Source organism: Haliaeetus albicilla, unplaced genomic scaffold (assembly GCF_947461875.1).
Source record: "Haliaeetus albicilla unplaced genomic scaffold, bHalAlb1.1 scaffold_34, whole genome shotgun sequence".
In the NCBI taxonomy this organism is placed as follows: Eukaryota; Metazoa; Chordata; class Aves; order Accipitriformes; family Accipitridae; genus Haliaeetus; species Haliaeetus albicilla.
The window spans coordinates 2561176-2578623 of NW_027212433.1; positions in this window are offsets into that span (position 1 = coordinate 2561176).

Below are 17448 nucleotides of genomic sequence, written 5' to 3' on the forward strand. Positions count from 1 at the left end.
CTGGGCAAGCACAGATCCCCAAACCTGTTGTGCCTGTGAATAGGCTGCAGGGGGAAGGTGAAGACCAGCAACAGCTTTCCAGGCTGCCACCTTCCGTGTGGGACAAGGAGCCGGACGTTTGCCTTTTCGGGAACAGGCTCTGCCGAGGATGCGCACCGTGAGATGTTCCTTCTCTGGGCAAGCACAGATCCCAAAACCTGTTGTGCCTGTGAATAGGCTGCAGGGGGAAGGTGAAGACCAGCAACAGCTTTCCGGGCTGCCACCTTCCGTGTGGGACAAGGAGCCGGACGTTTGCCTTTTCGGGAACAGGCTGTGCCGAGGATGCGCACCGTGAGAGATTGCGTCTTTGGGAAAGCAGAGATTCCCAGTGCGGTGGTGCCTGTGAATAGGCTGCAGGGGGAAGGTGAAGACCAGCAACAGCTTTCCGGGCTGCCACCTTCCGTGTGGGACAAGGAGCCGGACGTTTGCCTTTTCGGGAACAGGCTCTGCCGAGGATGCGCACCGTGAGAGATTGCGTCTTTGGGCAAGCACAGATCCCAAAACCTGTTGTGCCTGTGAATAGGCTGCAGGGGGAAGGTGAAGACCAGCAACAGCTTTCCGGGCTGCCACCTTCCGTGTGGGACAAGGAGCCGGACGTTTGCCTTTTCGGGAACAGGCTCTGCCGAGGATGCGCACCGTGAGATGTTCCTTCTCTGGGCAAGCACAGATCCCAAAACCTGTTGTGCCTGTGAATAGGCTGCAGGGGGAAGGTGAAGACCAGCAACAGCTTTCCGGGCTGCCACCTTCCGTGTGGGACAAGGAGCCGGACGTTTGCCTTTTCGGGAACAGGCTCTGCCGAGGATGCGCACTGTGAGATGTTCCTTCTCTGGGCAAGCACAGATCCCCAAACCTGTTGTGCCTGTGAATAGGCTGCAGGGGGAAGGTGAAGACCAGCAACAGCTTTCCGGGCTGCCACCTTCCGTGTGGGACAAGGAGCCGGACGTTTGCCTTTTCGGGAACAGGCTCTGCCGAGGATGCGCACCGTGAGATGTTCCTTCTCTGGGCAAGCACAGATCCCAAAACCTGTTGTGCCTGTGAATAGGCTGCAGGGGGAAGGTGAAGACCAGCAACAGCTTTCCGGGCTGCCACCTTCCGTGTGGGACAAGGAGCCTGACGTTTGCCTTTTCGGGAACAGGCTCTGCCGAGGGTGCGCACCGTGAGAGATTGCGTCTTTGGGCAAGCACAGATCTCCAAACCTGTTGTGCCTGTGAATAGGCTGCAGGGGGAAGGTGAAGACCAGCAACAGCTTTCCGGGCTGCCACCTTCCGTGTGGGACAAGGAGCCGGACGTTTGCCTTTTCGGGAACAGGCTCTGCCGAGGATGCGCACCGTGAGATGTTCCTTCTCTGGGCAAGCACAGATCCCCAAACCTGTTGTGCCTGTGAATAGGCTGCAGGGGGAAGGTGAAGACCAGCAACAGCTTTCCGGGCTGCCACCTTCCGTGTGGGACAAGGAGCCGGACGTTTGCCTTTTCGGGAACAGGCTCTGCCGAGGATGCGCACCGTGAGATGTTCCTTCTGTGGGCAAACACAGATCCCAAAACCTGTTGTGCCTGTGAATAGGCTGCAGGGGGAAGGTGAAGACCAGCAACAGCTTTCCGGGCTGCCACCTTCCGTGTGGGACAAGGAGCCGGACGTTTGCCTTTTCGGGAACAGGCTGTGCCGAGGATGCGCACCGTGAGAGATTGCGTCTTTGGGAAAGCAGAGATTCCCAGTGCGGTGGTGCCTGTGAATAGGCTGCAGGGGGAAGGTGAAGACCAGCAACAGCTTTCCGGGCTGCCACCTTCCGTGTGGGACAAGGAGCCGGACGTTTGCCTTTTCGGGAACAGGCTCTGCCGAGGGTGCGCACCGTGAGATGTTCCTTCTCTGGGCAAGCACAGATCCCCAAACCTGTTGTGCCTGTGAATAGGCTGCAGGGGGAAGGTGAAGACCAGCAACAGCTTTCCAGGCTGCCACCTTCCGTGTGGGACAAGGAGCCGGACGTTTGCCTTTTCGGGAACAGGCTCTGCCGAGGATGCGCACCGTGAGATGTTCCTTCTCTGGGCAAGCACAGATCCCAAAACCTGTTGTGCCTGTGAATAGGCTGCAGGGGGAAGGTGAAGACCAGCAACAGCTTTCCGGGCTGCCACCTTCCGTGTGGGACAAGGAGCCGGACGTTTGCCTTTTCGGGAACAGGCTGTGCCGAGGATGCGCACCGTGAGAGATTGCGTCTTTGGGAAAGCAGAGATTCCCAGTGCGGTGGTGCCTGTGAATAGGCTGCAGGGGGAAGGTGAAGACCAGCAACAGCTTTCCGGGCTGCCACCTTCCGTGTGGGACAAGGAGCCGGACGTTTGCCTTTTCGGGAACAGGCTCTGCCGAGGATGCGCACCGTGAGAGATTGCGTCTTTGGGCAAGCACAGATCCCAAAACCTGTTGTGCCTGTGAATAGGCTGCAGGGGGAAGGTGAAGACCAGCAACAGCTTTCCGGGCTGCCACCTTCCGTGTGGGACAAGGAGCCGGACGTTTGCCTTTTCGGGAACAGGCTCTGCCGAGGATGCGCACCGTGAGATGTTCCTTCTCTGGGCAAGCACAGATCCCAAAACCTGTTGTGCCTGTGAATAGGCTGCAGGGGGAAGGTGAAGACCAGCAACAGCTTTCCGGGCTGCCACCTTCCGTGTGGGACAAGGAGCCTGACGTTTGCCTTTTCGGGAACAGGCTGTCCCGAGGATGCGCACCGTGAGAGATTGCGTCTTTGGGAAAGCACAGATCTCCAAACCTGTTGTGCCTGTGAATAGGCTGCAGGGGGAAGGTGAAGACCAGCAACAGCTTTCCGGGCTGCCACCTTCCGTGTGGGACAAGGAGCCGGACGTTTGCCTTTTCGGGAACAGGCTCTGCCGAGGATGCGCACCGTGAGATGTTCCTTCTGTGGGCAAGCACAGATCCCAAAACCTGTTGTGCCTGTGAATAGGCTGCAGGGGGAAGGTGAAGACCAGCAACAGCTTTCCGGGCTGCCACCTTCCGTGTGGGACAAGGAGCCGGACGTTTGCCTTTTCGGGAACAGGCTGTGCCGAGGATGCGCACCGTGAGAGATTGCGTCTTTGGGAAAGCAGAGATTCCCAGTGCGGTGGTGCCTGTGAATAGGCTGCAGGGGGAAGGTGAAGACCAGCAACAGCTTTCCGGGCTGCCACCTTCCGTGTGGGACAAGGAGCCGGACGTTTGCCTTTTCGGGAACAGGCTCTGCCGAGGATGCGCACCGTGAGATGTTCCTTCTCTGGGCAAGCACAGATCCCAAAACCTGTTGTGCCTGTGAATAGGCTGCAGGGGGAAGGTGAAGACCAGCAAGAGCTTTCAGGGCTGCCACCTTCCGTGTGGGACAAGGAGCCGGACGTTTGCCTTTTCGGGAACAGGCTCTGCCGAGGATGCGCACCGTGAGAGATTGCGTCTTTGGGCAAGCACAGATCCCAAAACCTGTTGTGCCTGTGAATAGGCTGCAGGGGGAAGGTGAAGACCAGCAACAGCTTTCCGGGCTGCCACCTTCCGTGTGGGACAAGGAGCCGGACGTTTGCCTTTTCGGGAACAGGCTCTGCCGAGGATGCGCACCGTGAGATGTTCCTTCTGTGGGCAAACACAGATCCCAAAACCTGTTGTGCCTGTGAATAGGCTGCAGGGGGAAGGTGAAGACCAGCAACAGCTTTCCGGGCTGCCACCTTCCGTGTGGGACAAGGAGCCGGACGTTTGCCTTTTCGGGAACAGGCTGTGCCGAGGATGCGCACCGTGAGAGATTGCGTCTTTGGGAAAGCAGAGATTCCCAGTGCGGTGGTGCCTGTGAATAGGCTGCAGGGGGAAGGTGAAGACCAGCAACAGCTTTCCGGGCTGCCACCTTCCGTGTGGGACAAGGAGCCGGACGTTTGCCTTTTCGGGAACAGGCTCTGCCGAGGGTGCGCACCGTGAGATGTTCCTTCTCTGGGCAAGCACAGATCCCCAAACCTGTTGTGCCTGTGAATAGGCTGCAGGGGGAAGGTGAAGACCAGCAACAGCTTTCCAGGCTGCCACCTTCCGTGTGGGACAAGGAGCCGGACGTTTGCCTTTTCGGGAACAGGCTCTGCCGAGGATGCGCACCGTGAGATGTTCCTTCTCTGGGCAAGCACAGATCCCAAAACCTGTTGTGCCTGTGAATAGGCTGCAGGGGGAAGGTGAAGACCAGCAACAGCTTTCCGGGCTGCCACCTTCCGTGTGGGACAAGGAGCCGGACGTTTGCCTTTTCGGGAACAGGCTGTGCCGAGGATGCGCACCGTGAGAGATTGCGTCTTTGGGAAAGCAGAGATTCCCAGTGCGGTGGTGCCTGTGAATAGGCTGCAGGGGGAAGGTGAAGACCAGCAACAGCTTTCCGGGCTGCCACCTTCCGTGTGGGACAAGGAGCCGGACGTTTGCCTTTTCGGGAACAGGCTCTGCCGAGGATGCGCACCGTGAGAGATTGCGTCTTTGGGCAAGCACAGATCCCAAAACCTGTTGTGCCTGTGAATAGGCTGCAGGGGGAAGGTGAAGACCAGCAACAGCTTTCCGGGCTGCCACCTTCCGTGTGGGACAAGGAGCCGGACGTTTGCCTTTTCGGGAACAGGCTCTGCCGAGGATGCGCACCGTGAGATGTTCCTTCTCTGGGCAAGCACAGATCCCAAAACCTGTTGTGCCTGTGAATAGGCTGCAGGGGGAAGGTGAAGACCAGCAACAGCTTTCCGGGCTGCCACCTTCCGTGTGGGACAAGGAGCCTGACGTTTGCCTTTTCGGGAACAGGCTGTCCCGAGGATGCGCACCGTGAGAGATTGCGTCTTTGGGAAAGCACAGATCTCCAAACCTGTTGTGCCTGTGAATAGGCTGCAGGGGGAAGGTGAAGACCAGCAACAGCTTTCCGGGCTGCCACCTTCCGTGTGGGACAAGGAGCCGGACGTTTGCCTTTTCGGGAACAGGCTCTGCCGAGGATGCGCACCGTGAGATGTTCCTTCTGTGGGCAAGCACAGATCCCAAAACCTGTTGTGCCTGTGAATAGGCTGCAGGGGGAAGGTGAAGACCAGCAACAGCTTTCCGGGCTGCCACCTTCCGTGTGGGACAAGGAGCCGGACGTTTGCCTTTTCGGGAACAGGCTGTGCCGAGGATGCGCACCGTGAGAGATTGCGTCTTTGGGAAAGCAGAGATTCCCAGTGCGGTGGTGCCTGTGAATAGGCTGCAGGGGGAAGGTGAAGACCAGCAACAGCTTTCCGGGCTGCCACCTTCCGTGTGGGACAAGGAGCCGGACGTTTGCCTTTTCGGGAACAGGCTCTGCCGAGGATGCGCACCGTGAGATGTTCCTTCTCTGGGCAAGCACAGATCCCAAAACCTGTTGTGCCTGTGAATAGGCTGCAGGGGGAAGGTGAAGACCAGCAAGAGCTTTCAGGGCTGCCACCTTCCGTGTGGGACAAGGAGCCGGACGTTTGCCTTTTCGGGAACAGGCTCTGCCGAGGATGCGCACCGTGAGAGATTGCGTCTTTGGGCAAGCACAGATCCCAAAACCTGTTGTGCCTGTGAATAGGCTGCAGGGGGAAGGTGAAAGACCAGCAACAGCTTTCCGGGCTGCCACCTTCCGTGTGGGACAAGGAGCCGGACGTTTGCCTTTTCGGGAACAGGCTCTGCCGAGGATGCGCACCGTGAGATGTTCCTTCTCTGGGCAAGCACAGATCCCAAAACCTGTTGTGCCTGTGAATAGGCTGCAGGGGGAAGGTGAAGACCAGCAACAGCTTTCCGGGCTGCCACCTTCCGTGTGGGACAAGGAGCCGGACGTTTGCCTTTTCGGGAACAGGCTCTGCCGAGGATGCGCACCGTGAGATGTTCCTTCTCTGGGCAAGCACAGATCCCCAAACCTGTTGTGCCTGTGAATAGGCTGCAGGGGGAAGGTGAAGACCAGCAACAGCTTTCCGGGCTGCCACCTTCCGTGTGGGACAAGGAGCCGGACGTTTGCCTTTTCGGGAACAGGCTGTGCCGAGGATGCGCACCGTGAGAGATTGCGTCTTTGGGAAAGCAGAGATTCCCAGTGCGGTGGTGCCTGTGAATAGGCTGCAGGGGGAAGGTGAAGACCAGCAACAGCTTTCAGGGCTGCCACCTTCCGTGTGGGACAAGGAGCCGGACGTTTGCCTTTTCGGGAACAGGCTCTGCCGAGGGTGCGCACCGTGAGATGTTCCTTCTCTGGGCAAGCACAGATCCCAAAACCTGTTGTGCCTGTGAATAGGCTGCAGGGGGAAGGTGAAGACCAGCAACAGCTTTCCGGGCTGCCACCTTCCGTGTGGGACAAGGAGCCGGACGTTTGCCTTTTCGGGAACAGGCTCTGCCGAGGATGCGCACCGTGAGATGTTCCTTCTCTGGGCAAGCACAGATCCCAAAACCTGTTGTGCCTGTGAATAGGCTGCAGGGGGAAGGTGAAGACCAGCAAGAGCTTTCAGGGCTGCCACCTTCCGTGTGGGACAAGGAGCCGGACGTTTGCCTTTTCGGGAACAGGCTGTGCCGAGGATGCGCACCGTGAGAGATTGCGTCTTTGGGAAAGCAGAGATTCCCAGTGCGGTGGTGCCTGTGAATAGGCTGCAGGGGGAAGGTGAAGAACAGCAACAGCTTTCCGGGCTGCCACCTTCCGTGTGGGACAAGGAGCCGGACGTTTGCCTTTTCGGGAACAGGCTCTGCCGAGGATGCGCACCGTGAGAGATTGCGTCTTTGGGCAAGCACAGATCCCAAAACCTGTTGTGCCTGTGAATAGGCTGCAGGGGGAAGGTGAAGAACAGCAACAGCTTTCCGGGCTGCCACCTTCCGTGTGGGACAAGGAGCCGGACATTTGCCTTTTCGGGAACAGGCTGTGCCGAGGATGCGCACCGTGAGAGATTGCGTCTTTGGGAAAGCAGAGATTCCCAGTGCGGTGGTGCCTGTGAATAGGCTGCAGGGGGAAGGTGAAGACCAGCAACAGCTTTCCGGGCTGCCACCTTCCGTGTGGGACAAGGAGCCGGACGTTTGCCTTTTCGGGAACAGGCTCTGCCGAGGATGCGCACCGTGAGAGATTGCGTCTTTGGGCAAGCACAGATCCCAAAACCTGTTGTGCCTGTGAATAGGCTGCAGGGGGAAGGTGAAGAACAGCAACAGCTTTCCGGGCTGCCACCTTCCGTGTGGGACAAGGAGCCGGACGTTTGCCTTTTCGGGAACAGGCTCTGCCGAGGATGCGCACCGTGAGATGTTCCTTCTCTGGGCAAGCACAGATCCCAAAACCTGTTGTGCCTGTGAATAGGCTGCAGGGGGAAGGTGAAGACCAGCAACAGCTTTCCGGGCTGCCACCTTCCGTGTGGGACAAGGAGCCTGACGTTTGCCTTTTCGGGAACAGGCTCTGCCGAGGATGCGCACCGTGAGAGATTGCGTCTTTGGGCAAGCACAGATCTCCAAACCTGTTGTGCCTGTGAATAGGCTGCAGGGGGAAGGTGAAGACCAGCAACAGCTTTCCGGGCTGCCACCTTCCGTGTGGGACAAGGAGCCGGACGTTTGCCTTTTCGGGAACAGGCTCTGCCGAGGATGCGCACCGTGAGATGTTCCTTCTCTGGGCAAGCACAGATCCCCAAACCTGTTGTGCCTGTGAATAGGCTGCAGGGGGAAGGTGAAGACCAGCAACAGCTTTCCGGGCTGCCACCTTCCGTGTGGGACAAGGAGCCGGACGTTTGCCTTTTCGGGAACACGCTCTGCCGAGGATGCGCACCGTGAGATGTTCCTTCTGTGGGCAAGCACAGATCCCAAAACCTGTTGTGCCTGTGAATAGGCTGCAGGGGGAAGGTGAAGACCAGCAACAGCTTTCCGGGCTGCCACCTTCCGTGTGGGACAAGGAGCCGGACGTTTGCCTTTTCGGGAACAGGCTCTGCCGAGGATGCGCACCGTGAGATGTTCCTTCTCTGGGCAAGCACAGATCCCCAAACCTGTTGTGCCTGTGAATAGGCTGCAGGGGGAAGGTGAAGACCAGCAACAGCTTTCCGGGCTGCCACCTTCCGTGTGGGACAAGGAGCCGGACGTTTGCCTTTTCGGGAACAGGCTCTGCCGAGGATGCGCACCGTGAGATGTTCCTTCTCTGGGCAAGCACAGATCCCCAAACCTGTTGTGCCTGTGAATAGGCTGCAGGGGGAAGGTGAAGACCAGCAACAGCTTTCAGGACTGCCACCTTCCGTGTGGGACAAGGAGCCGGACGTTTGCCTTTTCGGGAACAGGCTGTGCCAAGGATGCGCACCGTGAGAGATTGCGTCTTTGGGAAAGCAGAGATTCCCAGTGCGGTGGTGCCTGTGAATAGGCTGCAGGGGGAAGGTGAAGACCAGCAACAGCTTTCCGGGCTGCCACCTTCCGTGTGGGACAAGGAGCCGGACGTTTGCCTTTTCGGGAACAGGCTCTGCCGAGGATGCGCACCGTGAGATGTTCCTTCTCTGGGCAAGCACAGATCCCAAAACCTGTTGTGCCTGTGAATAGGCTGCAGGGGGAAGGTGAAGAACAGCAACAGCTTTCCGGGCTGCCACCTTCCGTGTGGGACAAGGAGCCGGACGTTTGCCTTTTCGGGAACACGCTCTGCCGAGGATGCGCACCGTGAGATGTTCCTTCTGTGGGCAAGCACAGATCCCAAAACCTGTTGTGCCTGTGAATAGGCTGCAGGGGGAAGGTGAAGACCAGCAACAGCTTTCCGGGCTGCCACCTTCCGTGTGGGACAAGGAGCCGGACGTTTGCCTTTTCGGGAACAGGCTGTGCCGAGGATGCGCACCGTGAGATGTTCCTTCTCTGGGCAAGCACAGATCCCCAAACCTGTTGTGCCTGTGAATAGGCTGCAGGGGGAAGGTGAAGACCAGCAACAGCTTTCCGGGCTGCCACCTTCCGTGTGGGACAAGGAGCCGGACGTTTGCCTTTTCGGGAACAGGCTCTGCCGAGGATGCGCACCGTGAGATGTTCCTTCTCTGGGCAAGCACAGATCCCAAAACCTGTTGTGCCTGTGAATAGGCTGCAGGGGGAAGGTGAAGACCAGCAAGAGCTTTCCGGGCTGCCACCTTCCGTGTGGGACAAGGAGCCGGACGTTTGCCTTTTCGGGAACAGGCTCTGCCGAGGATGCGCACCGTGAGAGATTTCGTCTTTGGGCAAGCACAGATCCCAAAACCTGTTGTGCCTGTGAATAGGCTGCAGGGGGAAGGTGAAAGACCAGCAACAGCTTTCCGGGCTGCCACCTTCCGTGTGGGACAAGGAGCCGGACGTTTGCCTTTTCGGGAACAGGCTCTGCCGAGGATGCGCACCGTGAGATGGTCCTTCTCTGGGCAAGCACAGATCCCAAAACCTGTTGTGCCTGTGAATAGGCTGCAGGGGGAAGGTGAAGACCAGCAACAGCTTTCCGGGCTGCCACCTTCCGTGTGGGACAAGGAGCCGGACGTTTGCCTTTTCGGGAACAGGCTCTGCCGAGGATGCGCACCGTGAGATGTTCCTTCTCTGGGCAAGCACAGATCCCAAAACCTGTTGTGCCTGTGAATAGGCTGCAGGGGGAAGGTGAAGACCAGCAACAGCTTTCAGGTCTGCCACCTTCCGTGTGGGACAAGGAGCTGGACGTTTGCCTTTTCGGGAACAGGCTCTGCCGAGGATGCGCACCGTGAGATGTTCCTTCTCTGGGCAAGCACAGATCCCCAAACCTGTTGTGCCTGTGAATAGGCTGCAGGGGGAAGGTGAAGACCAGCAACAGCTTTCAGGGCTGCCACCTTCCGTGTGGGACAAGGAGCCGGACGTTTGCCTTTTCGGGAACAGGCTCTGCCGAGGATGCGCACTGTGAGATGTTCCTTCTCTGGGCAAGCACAGATCCCAAAACCTGTTGTGCCTGTGAATAGGCTGCAGGGGGAAGGTGAAGACCAGCAACAGCTTTCCGGGCTGCCACCTTCCGTGTGGGACAAGGAGCCGGACGTTTGCCTTTTCGGGAACAGGCTGTGCCGAGGATGCGCACCGTGAGAGATTGCGTCTTTGGGAAAGCAGAGATTCCCAGTGCGGTGGTGCCTTTGAATAGGCTGCAGGGGGAAGGTGAAGACCAGCAACAGCTTTCAGGGCTGCCACCTTCCGTGTGGGACAAGGAGCCGGACGTTTGCCTTTTCGGGAACAGGCTCTGCCGAGGGTGCGCACCGTGAGATGTTCCTTCTCTGGGCAAGCACAGATCCCCAAACCTGTTGTGCCTGTGAATAGGCTGCAGGGGGAAGGTGAAGACCAGCAACAGCTTTCCGGGCTGCCACCTTCCGTGTGGGACAAGGAGCCGGACGTTTGCCTTTTCGGGAACAGGCTCTGCCGAGGATGCGCACCGTGAGATGTTCCTTCTCTGGGCAAGCAGAGATCCCAAAACCTGTTGTGCCTGTGAATAGGCTGCAGGGGGAAGGTGAAGACCAGCAACAGCTTTCCGGGCTGCCACCTTCCGTGTGGGACAAGGAGCCGGACGTTTGCCTTTTCGGGAACAGGCTGTGCCGAGGATGCGCACCGTGAGAGATTGCGTCTTTGGGAAAGCAGAGATTCCCAGTGCGGTGGTGCCTGTGAATAGGCTGCAGGGGGAAGGTGAAGACCAGCAACAGCTTTCCGGGCTGCCACCTTCCGTGTGGGACAAGGAGCCGGACGTTTGCCTTTTCGGGAACAGGCTCTGCCGAGGATGCGCACCGTGAGATGTTCCTTCTCTGGGCAAGCACAGATCCCAAAACCTGTTGTGCCTGTGAATAGGCTGCAGGGGGAAGGTGAAGACCAGCAACAGCTTTCCGGGCTGCCACCTTCCGTGTGGGACAAGGAGCCGGACGTTTGCCTTTTCGGGAACAGGCTCTGCCGAGGATGCGCACCGTGAGATGTTCCTTCTGTGGGCAAGCACAGATCCCAAAACCTGTTGTGCCTGTGAATAGGCTGCAGGGGGAAGGTGAAGACCAGCAAGAGCTTTCAGGGCTGCCACCTTCCCTGTGGGACAAGGAGCCGGACGTTTGCCTTTTCGGGAACAGGCTGTGCCGAGGATGCGCACCGTGAGAGATTGCGTCTTTGGGCAAGCACAGATCTCCAAACCTGTTGTGCCTGTGAATAGGCTGCAGGGGGAAGGTGAAGACCAGCAACAGCTTTCCGGGCTGCCACCTTCCGTGTGGGACAAGGAGCCGGACGTTTGCCTTTTCGGGAACAGGCTCTGCCGAGGATGCGCACCGTGAGATGTTCCTTCTCTGGGCAAGCACAGATCCCAAAACCTGTTGTGCCTGTGAATAGGCTGCAGGGGGAAGGTGAAGACCAGCAACAGCTTTCCGGGCTGCCACCTTCCGTGTGGGACAAGGAGCCGGACGTTTGCCTTTTCGGGAACAGGCTCTGCCGAGGATGCGCACCGTGAGATGTTCCTTCTGTGGGCAAGCACAGATCCCAAAACCTGTTGTGCCTGTGAATAGGCTGCAGGGGGAAGGTGAAGACCAGCAACAGCTTTCCGGGCTGCCACCTTCCGTGTGGGACAAGGAGCCGGAATGTTTGCCTTTTCGGGAACAGGCTGTGCCAAGGATGCGCACCGTGAGAGATTGCGTCTTTGGGAAAGCAGAGATTCCCAGTGCGGTGGTGCCTGTGAATAGGCTGCAGGGGGAAGGTGAAGACCAGCAACAGCTTTCCGGGCTGCCACCTTCCGTGTGGGACAAGGAGCCGGACGTTTGCCTTTTCGGGAACAGGCTCTGCCGAGGATGCGCACCGTGAGGGATTGCGTCTTTGGGCAAGCACAGATCCCAAAACCTGTTGTGCCTGTGAATAGGCTGCAGGGGGAAGGTGAAGACCAGCAACAGCTTTCCGGGCTGCCACCTTCCGTGTGGGACAAGGAGCCGGACGTTTGCCTTTTCGGGAACAGGCTCTGCCGAGGATGCGCACCGTGAGAGATTGCGTCTTTGGGAAAGCAGAGATTCCCAGTGCGGTGGTGCCTGTGAATAGGCTGCAGGGGGAAGGTGAAGACCAGCAACAGCTTTCCGGGCTGCCCCCTTCCGTGTGGGACAAGGAGCCGGACGTTTGCCTTTTCGGGAACAGGCTCTGCCGAGGATGCGCACCGTGAGAGATTGCGTCTTTGGGCAAGCACAGATCTCCAAACCTGTTGTGCCTGTGAATAGGCTGCAGGGGGAAGGTGAAGACCAGCAACAGCTTTCCGGGCTGCCACCTTCCGTGTGGGACAAGGAGCCGGACGTTTGCCTTTTCGGGAACAGGCTCTGCCGAGGATGCGCACTGTGAGATGTTCCTTCTGTGGGCAAGCACAGATCCCCAAACCTGTTGTGCCTGTGAATAGGCTGCAGGGGGAAGGTGAAGACCAGCAACAGCTTTCAGGGCTGCCACCTTCCGTGTGGGACAAGGAGCCGGACGTTTGCCTTTTCGGGAACAGGCTCTGCCGAGGATGCGCACCGTGAGATGTTCCTTCTCTGGGCAAGCACAGATCCCAAAACCTGTTGTGCCTGTGAATAGGCTGCAGGGGGAAGGTGAAGACCAGCAACAGCTTTCCGGGCTGCCACCTTCCGTGTGGGACAAGGAGCCGGACGTTTGCCTTTTCGGGAACAGGCTGTGCCGAGGATGCGCACCGTGAGAGATTGCGTCTTTGGGAAAGCAGAGATTCCCAGTGCGGTGGTGCCTGTGAATAGGCTGCAGGGGGAAGGTGAAGACCAGCAAGAGCTTTCAGGGCTGCCACCTTCCGTGTGGGACAAGGAGCCGGACGTTTGCCTTTTCGGGAACAGGCTCTGCCGAGGGTGCGCACCATGAGATGTTCCTTCTCTGGGCAAGCACAGATCCCCAAACCTGTTGTGCCTGTGAATAGGCTGCAGGGGGAAGGTGAAGACCAGCAACAGCTTTCCGGGCTGCCACCTTCCGTGTGGGACAAGGAGCCGGACGTTTGCCTTTTCGGGAACAGGCTCTGCCGAGGATGCGCACCGTGAGATGTTCCTTCTCTGGGCAAGCACAGATCCCAAAACCTGTTGTGCCTGTGAATAGGCTGCAGGGGGAAGGTGAAGACCAGCAACAGCTTTCCGGGCTGCCACCTTCCGTGTGGGACAAGGAGCCGGACGTTTGCCTTTTCGGGAACAGGCTGTGCCGAGGATGCGCACCGTGAGAGATTGCGTCTTTGGGAAAGCAGAGATTCCCAGTGCGGTGGTGCCTGTGAATAGGCTGCAGGGGGAAGGTGAAGACCAGCAACAGCTTTCCGGGCTGCCACCTTCCCTGTGGGACAAGGAGCCGGACGTTTGCCTTTTCGGGAACAGGCTCTGCCGAGGATGCGCACCGTGAGAGATTGCGTCTTTGGGCAAGCACAGATCCCAAAACCTGTTGTGCCTGTGAATAGGCTGCAGGGGGAAGGTGAAGAACAGCAACAGCTTTCAGGGCTGCCACCTTCCGTGTGGGACAAGGAGCCGGACGTTTGCCTTTTCGGGAACAGGCTCTGCCGAGGATGCGCACCGTGAGAGATTGCGTCTTTGGGAAAGCAGAGATTCCCAGTGCGGTGGTGCCTGTGACTAGGCTGCAGGGGGAAGGTGAAAACCAGCAACAGCTTTCGGGGCTGCCACCTTCCGTGTGGGACAAGGAGCCGGACGTTTGCCTGTTAGGGAACAGGCTCTGCCGAGGATGCGCACCGTGAGAGATTGCGTCTTTGGGCAAGCACAGATCCCAAAACCTGTTGTGCCTGTGAATAGGCTGCAGGGGGAAGGTGAAGACCAGCACCAGCTTTCCGGGCTGCCACCTTCCGTGTGGGACAAGGAGCCGGACGTTTGCCTTTTCGGGAACAGGCTCTGCCGAGGATGCGCACCGTGAGATGTTCCTTCTCTGGGCAAGCACAGATCCCAAAACCTGTTGTGCCTGTGAATAGGCTGCAGGGGGAAGGTGAAGACCAGCAACAGCTTTCCGGGCTGCCACCTTCCGTGTGGGACAAGGAGCCTGACGTTTGCCTTTTCGGGAACAGGCTCTGCCGAGGATGCGCACCGTGAGAGATTGCGTCTTTGTGCAAGCACAGATCTCCAAACCTGTTGTGCCTGTGAATAGGCTGCAGGGGGAAGGTGAAGACCAGCAACAGCTTTCCGGGCTGCCACCTTCCGTGTGGGACAAGGAGCCGGACGTTTGCCTTTTCGGGAACAGGCTCTGCCGAGGATGCGCACTGTGAGATGTTCCTTCTCTGGGCAAGCACAGATCCCCAAACCTGTTGTGCCTGTGAATAGGCTGCAGGGGGAAGGTGAAGACCAGCAACAGCTTTCCGGGCTGCCACCTTCCGTGTGGGACAAGGAGCCGGACGTTTGCCTTTTCGGGAACAGGCTCTGCCGAGGATGCGCACCGTGAGATGTTCCTTCTGTGGGCAAGCACAGATCCCAAAACCTGTTGTGCCTGTGAATAGGCTGCAGGGGGAAGGTGAAGACCAGCAACAGCTTTCCGGGCTGCCACCTTCCGTGTGGGACAAGGAGCCGGACGTTTGCCTTTTCGGGAACAGGCTCTGCCGAGGATGCGCACCGTGAGAGATTGCGTCTTTGGGAAAGCAGAGATTCCCAGTGCGGTGGTGCCTGTGAATAGGCTGCAGGGGGAAGGTGAAGACCAGCAACAGCTTTCAGGGCTGCCACCTTCCGTGTGGGACAAGGAGCCGGACGTTTGCCTTTTCGGGAACAGGCTCTGCCGAGGATGCGCACCGTGAGATGTTCCTTCTCTGGGCAAGCACAGATCCCAAAACCTGTTGTGCCTGTGAATAGGCTGCAGGGGGAAGGTGAAGACCAGCAACAGCTTTCCGGGCTGCCACCTTCCGTGTGGGACAAGGAGCCGGACGTTTGCCTTTTCGGGAACAGGCTCTGCCGAGGATGCGCACCGTGAGATGTTCCTTCTCTGGGCAAGCACAGATCCCCAAACCTGTTGTGCCTGTGAATAGGCTGCAGGGGGAAGGTGAAGACCAGCAACAGCTTTCCGGGCTGCCACCTTCCGTGTGGGACAAGGAGCCGGACGTTTGCCTTTTCGGGAACAGGCTCTGCCGAGGATGCGCACCGTGAGAGATTGCGTCTTTGGGAAAGCAGAGATTCCCAGTGCGGTGGTGCCTGTGAATAGGCTGCAGGGGGAAGGTGAAGACCAGCAACAGCTTTCAGGGCTGCCACCTTCCGTGTGGGACAAGGAGCCGGACGTTTGCCTTTTTGGGAACAGGCTCTGCCGAGGATGCGCACCGTGAGAGATTGCGTCTTTGGGCAAGCACAGATCCCAAAACCTGTTGTGCCTGTGAATAGGCTGCAGGGGGAAGGTGAAGAACAGCAACAGCTTTCCGGGCTGCCACCTTCCGTGTGGGACAAGGAGCCGGACGTTTGCCTTTTCGGGAACAGGCTCTGCCGAGGATGCGCACCGTGAGATGTTCCTTCTCTGGGCAAGCAGAGATCCCAAAACCTGTTGTGCCTGTGAATAGGCTGCAGGGGGAAGGTGAAGACCAGCAACAGCTTTCCGGGCTGCCACCTTCCGTGTGGGACAAGGAGCCGGACGTTTGCCTTTTCGGGAACAGGCTCTGCCGAGGATGCGCACCGTGAGAGATTGCGTCTTTGGGCAAGCACAGATCTCCAAACCTGTTGTGCCTGTGAATAGGCTGCAGGGGGAAGGTGAAGACCAGCAACAGCTTTCAGGTCTGCCACCTTCCGTGTGGGACAAGGAGCCGGACGTTTGCCTTTTCGGGAACAGGCTCTGCCGAGGATGCGCACCGTGAGATGTTCCTTCTGTGGGCAAGCACAGATCCCCAAACCTGTTGTGCCTGTGAATAGGCTGCAGGGGGAAGGTGAAGACTAGCAAGAGCTTTCAGGGCTGCCACCTTCCGTGTGGGACAAGGAGCCGGACGTTTGCCTTTTCGGGAACAGGCTCTGCCGAGGATGCGCACCGTGAGAGATTGCGTCTTTGGGAAAGCAGAGATTCCCAGTGCGGTGGTGCCTGTGAATAGGCTGCAGGGGGAAGGTGAAGACCAGCAACAGCTTTCCGGGCTGCCACCTTCCGTGTGGGACAAGGAGCCGGACGTTTGCCTTTTCAGGAACAGGCTCTGCCGAGGATGCGCACCGTGAGATGTTCCTTCTCTGGGCAAGCACAGATCCCAAAACCTGTTGTGCCTGTGAATAGGCTGCAGGGGGAAGGTGAAGACCAGCAACAGCTTTCCGGGCTGCCACCTTCCGTGTGGGACAAGGAGCCGGACGTTTGCCTTTTCGGGAACAGGCTCTGCCGAGGATGCGCACTGTGAGATGTTCCTTCTGTGGGCAAGCACAGATCCCAAAACCTGTTGTGCCTGTGAATAGGCTGCAGGGGGAAGGTGAAGACCAGCAAGAGCTTTCAGGGCTGCCACCTTCCGTGTGGGACAAGGAGCCGGACGTTTGCCTTTTCGGGAACAGGCTCTGCCGAGGATGCTCACCGTGAGATGTTCCTTCTCTGGGCAAGCACAGATCCCAAAACCTGTTGTGCCTGTGAATAGGCTGCAGGGGGAAGGTGAAAGACCAGCAACAGCTTTCCGGGCTGCCACCTTCCGTGTGGGACAAGGAGCCGGACGTTTGCCTTTTCGGGAACAGGCTCTGCCGAGGATGCGCACCATGAGATGTTCCTTCTCTGGGCAAGCACAGATCCCAAAACCTGTTGTGCCTGTGAATAGGCTGCAGGGGGAAGGTGAAGACCAGCAAGAGCTTTCCGGGCTGCCACCTTCCGTGTGGGACAAGGAGCCGGACGTTTGCCTTTTCGGGAACAGGCTCTGCCGAGGATGCGCACCGTGAGATGTTCCTTCTCTGGGCAAGCACAGATCCCCAAACCTGTTGTGCCTGTGAATAGGCTGCAGGGGGAAGGTGAAGACCAGCAACAGCTTTCAGGTCTGCCACCTTCCGTGTGGGACAAGGAGCTGGACGTTTGCCTTTTCGGGAACAGGCTCTGCCGAGGATGCGCACCGTGAGATGTTCCTTCTCTGGGCAAGCAGAGATCCCAAAACCTGTTGTGCCTGTGAATAGGCTGCAGGGGGAAGGTGAAGACCAGCAACAGCTTTCCGGGCTGCCACCTTCCGTGTGGGACAAGGAGCCGGACGTTTGCCTTTTCGGGAACAGGCTCTGCCGAGGATGCGCACTGCGAGAGATTGCGTCTTTGGGAAAGCAGAGATTCCCAGTGCGGTGGTGCCTGTGAATAGGCTGCAGGGGGAAGGTGAAGACCAGCAACAGCTTTCCGGGCTGCCACCTTCCGTGTGGGACAAGGAGCCGGACGTTTGCCTTTTCGGGAACAGGCTCTGCCGAGGATGCGCACCGTGAGATGTTCCTTCTCTGGGCAAGCACAGATCCCAAAACCTGTTGTGCCTGTGAATAGGCTGCAGGGGGAAGGTGAAGACCAGCAACAGCTTTCAGGGCTGCCACCTTCCGTGTGGGACAAGGAGCCGGACGTTTGCCTTTTCGGGAACAGGCTCTGCC